Source organism: Priapulus caudatus, unplaced genomic scaffold, assembly GCF_000485595.1.
Source record: "Priapulus caudatus unplaced genomic scaffold, Priapulus_caudatus-5.0.1 Scaffold2299, whole genome shotgun sequence".
Classification (NCBI taxonomy): Eukaryota; Metazoa; Priapulida; class Priapulimorpha; order Priapulimorphida; family Priapulidae; genus Priapulus; species Priapulus caudatus.
Window position 1 is genome coordinate 19168 of NW_014579360.1, and position 4845 is coordinate 24012.

The window sequence follows — 4845 nt, forward strand, 5'->3', positions numbered from 1 at the left end:
TCAAGCTACGGAATGCCACCAGCTTCACGTGATGACATGATACAGATCAGTCGCCAGCATCATCCGCATCCACAGCCAGCATCCGCCACGAGGGCATCAACCAGCACCATGAAACGATGGCGAAAGGATGGGCGGCTGATAAGACTAACGCAGCGAGAGAGCGAAGGAGAGAGATATATATAGAATGTGACATACAGAGTAAGAAAAGCAAGAATGAACGCGAGTGGAAGGGCGGGAGTCAGGAGAGGAAGCAAGGAAACGAGTGAGAGCAACTGGAGCGTGCGGTGAGAGACACGGAGAATGAAAACGAGAGGGCGAAGCTGTCGAGAGGAAGAGAGGAGAGCAGAGAGAGAGAAGAGAGAGAAAGAAAGAGAGAGAGAGAAGAGAGTGAGAGCAGAAGAGAGAGAGAGAGAGAGAGAGAGAGAAGAGAGGCGGGGGGGGGGGGGGGGGAGGAGAGATTGTGGAGGGAAGAGCAGAAGGAGATAGATAGAAAGCAGCGAAAGAGAGCGAGAAAGAGGAGGGAAACCCTTTCGTTACACCACAGTGCATATATAGTATAATTTAGAATGTTAGATATAAAACAGAGCAACACGGTGTGCGCAGCTAACGAATCTCATCTTGCCACCAAAACAGAACAACGCATATACAGTCTATACAATGAAAACAATGTATATATAGCCCCATTATTCCCCCACCATATTCCGCCGATTAACAAGGTAACAAGATAAATAACTAGAAATGGTCCGTATTACGGGTCTCTGCCTACGAAACATCAGCACGCCTGTTCGCATACTAGATTAGTATAGTATAGTAGATATATATACTATAGTATATATACTATATTATATATAGTAGATTGTATAGTAGTAAAAAATAGGTCCCGGAACACACCCCTAGAGCGTCTACGCTTCTAATCACAATGAAAACGAGTTTCCCGACACTAGCATATAGCTACTAAATACTCCGTCTGCGAATGGTATATGCTACACATACACCCCGCGGCCCTGCTCCCCACGTTCCCTAGCCAGAATCCCATACCTACAGCCGCGCAACGTGACGCGTAAAGTACATAGGCTAATTATTATGCTAATTAAACAGCAATTAGCATTTCTTGCTCGGAAGAAACAAACGGCCATCAATGATACCGCTGGGTGTGAGCAATGTTTGGGGGAGGAGTGGGAGAAAGGAGGAGAGGGGGAGAGAGAGTGAAAGAGTGAGAGAGAGAGAGAACGAGAGGGAGAGAGAGCGAAGAGCGAGAGAGAGAGAGAGAGAGAGAGAGAGAGAGAGGAGAGAGAGAGAGAGAACGAGAGAGAGAGAGAGAGAGAGAGAGAGAGAGAGAGAGAGAGGGAGGAGAGAAAGAGAGGGGGGAAAAGAGAACAAAGGCTAATTGAAATCACTCCGTCGTTTGTCTCGCCACAGTGCACGCATAAATCCTGCTAACTACCCCCGCCTCCCACCCCGCTGCCATTCACTCAGACTTCACTCATTCACTCACGCGCAGCAGCATCAAATACATCACGAAAACTCAATCCACGCACAAACCCGCACCGAGAAACCACTTTGCTGCTGCTGCAGCTGATGATGATGTTGCTGCTGCTACTGCTGCCGCTACTACTACTACTACTACTGCTGCTAATATTGCTGCTGATACTACTGCTGCTGCCACTGCCGCTGCTAATAGTGCTGCTGCTGCTGCTGCTGCTGATGATGATGATCACTAGTATTGCCACTGCTGATATTGGTGCTGCCGCCACTACTACTACTACTGCTGCTGCCACTGCGCTGCTGATATTGCTGCTGTCGCTACTACTAATACTACTACTGCTGCTAATATTGCTGCTGCTATTTTCGCTGCTGATACTGCCGCTACTGATGCTGCTGCTGATGATGATACTGCCGCTTCTGCTGCTGCTGCTGATGATGATACTGCCGCTTCTTCTGCTGCTGATGATGATATGATACTGCCGCTTTCTGCTGCTGCTGCTAATACTACTGCTGCTGTTGATACTGCTGCTGCTGCTGCTGCTGCTGCCTACTAACTACTACTGCTGCTGCCTACTGCTGCCGCTGCTGCTGCCTGCTGCCGCCGCCGCCGCCGCCGCCGCTACCGCGCTACCGGCTACTGCTACTGCTACCTGCTCTACTACTACTACTGCTACTACTACTACTACTACTCTGCTGCTGCTGCTGCTGCTGCTGCTGCTGATGCTGCTGGCTGCTGCCTTCAGCCGCCGCTGCTGCTGCTGCTGCTGCGCTGCTGCTACTACTACTACTACTACTGCTACTAGCCTACTGCTGCTGCCTGCTGCTGCTGCCTGCGCTGCCGCTGCCGCTGCAGCCGCCGCCGCCGGCCGCCGCCACCGCGCCACCACCAACCACCAGCACCACCACCACCAGCACCACCACCACCATCACCACCACCACCATACTACTACTACTGCTGCTGCTGCTACTCCCGCGCCGCTGCTGCTGCTGCTATTACTGCTGCTGAGAGAATTTGCATGCCGTATCGAGTCCTCCGCTCTCAGTCTTCCGCTTGCCGCCCTTCTACGCCCGTAATGACGCACCGCCGCACAATTGTCGCTAAATCATGCGCCGATTAACGTCACACCTTAACGACGCGTAATTAAAATCGAAACGAGAAAGATTTCAACGAAAGCGAGAAAGGGCCGCGCGCGCGCGAGCTACTCGCCTGCTGACCGCCACACGGGGGCGCTCTGTTCGCCGCCAGGGCCCGAGGCCGCATAATAGTCGTATATATCGTCTGTTCTACTAGACTACTACGTCTTATATGTATATATATATATATATATATATATATATATATATATATATATATATATATACTGTATATTGCATATTCGGTACACGTAGGCTCACGATCACACTGACGAGTCAGCACACTAATGCATAATTCAAAAAACACGATTTGTAAACGTGAAGTAGGTAACAGTTGCGTTTCACCCCGTTTCCAGTCAATGCAGCAACAAAGAATGAACACGAACGAAGGGGAGGAAGCACAGCCTACGAATAACCGCTAAGGTAGTACTGTGATATATATATATATATATATATTAATATCATAATTATATATATATATATATATATATATATATATATTGTGTCAAAGACAGTCCGGACAGTTTACAATCCGACCGGCTGTCACTAGCTGGTTATTCTAACAACAGCGCAGTAATGATCTAGTATCTTTCATCATAGGGGGCACGTGGGGCTACAACGAGCGACCACGTCTTATAGCATTACAATAATATTAATGGTGTGCAACTAGCAACTGGTACTGAAGCGCGCCAGCTTAATTAACCGCACTTCTGGCCGCCCTGCCATGAGTTACCTTACAATAGAAGCTTGCCCGAGTTTTACTCGTAACAATTCAATGCCTAACTAATCAGCACAGCAATAACGAAGCACGCCCTATATTTGTGTGTACTGGCATATTGTGTACGTGTGTGTATGTGTCGCCGTAGTTTACTTGTGAGACATGACCAGAGATTGATTGACAACATACAGTCCTACATGCGACCATAAAAAGCCAGTAGTCTTAGACAGCGCACATTCTCAAGAACGTTGCCGCCAATATTGCTGTGTGCTTGTAACGCGCAACCTGTGCACGAGAGAGCTTGTTGATTCACAAGGTAAGCTGCAGTAGTTTTTAGGACTTATTATCGCTAAGACTTTTATATAGGACTTATAGTCTCGTGATAAATATCTAAAGATATTACGTGAAGATTCGTCGAATTCATATCTAATCTGAACTACGACAGTTGACTGAACTACAACTTATGAATACAAAGAGGGTTTTGTTAATTCAGTTTCTGGTAATTTCACTTGACCAGCCAACGGACAAATACGACTCACCATGTAAACCGTACATATTGCTTTCCAGGCATATATACAAACCTGTAACCGACCAAAGCAACGGAGAAATTTATAAAGAATTTGAAAGCAATGAAAATGAAAGGGACTAGGCTGGTCACCATAATGCTGGTAGGAATGCGTATATTCTAATCAGGGTGATGGATTCTCGTTGCAAAGCTTTCGTAAAAACTTCATTGACTGTGTAACTGTGTAAACAATGTAATAGTATACATGATATAGCTAGTCACCGTAGAAAGAGAGACAGCTGAAAGCAGGGTGGTAAAGCAGGGTAAAGCAGGGGTCTGTGATTTCTTGTTTTTCGGGGAACAGGCTTGAAATCCACGATATTCCGTCCATATGTCTTGTAAACTTGAGAAATTGCTATGCTATATACTCACACAAAAATCGGATTGCCTACATTATATATTAACATTCATGTGTTTTTGTTGAATAAAGGAGAATTGTTTGTGAAAAACAGTGATAGTAAAACTCTTTTACAGTACAAGCGGTATTGCTGACCAGTTGAACACCAACCTTGCTTATGTATCATGTACAAGCTCACTCAGTCCTACAACTCATTAGGATTTGATATACTTCGTCAACATTTACAACTCTCTTTCACTAGCTCTCACGTTACAGCGATTAAACAAATCTGTTATAAGAGAATAAATGCTAGGCCGAGCCTGGCGAGTGAATTTTATATATGTGTTATTGTTTGCTATCTCATATATACACTGACTAATCCAGTGATCGAACCCGAGCGTAAGCTCATGGGTAAGAAGTATCGACTCGTAATGCATAAAAAAACGGCGAACGCTATACATATATATAAATAAATATATATATATATATACTGGCACACACGCACACAAGCACGCATGCACACACAGACATCCTATATCTATTTCTCTCTTTCTTTCTCTCTCTCTCTCTCTCTCGCGCTCTCTCCTCTCTCTCCTCTCTTCTTCT

At 45.9% G+C, this 4845-nt stretch overlaps 1 long non-coding RNA gene across 1 annotated transcript; it reads left to right on the forward strand.

The window, feature by feature from the left end:
- Positions 1-3418: 3418 nt before the first annotated feature.
- LOC106818517 lies at positions 3419-4576 on the forward strand. The gene is made up of 2 exons (XR_001395238.1): positions 3419-3653; positions 3905-4576. It is a non-coding gene; the product is annotated as an uncharacterized LOC106818517 (long non-coding RNA).
- Positions 4577-4845: the final 269 nt, after the last annotated feature.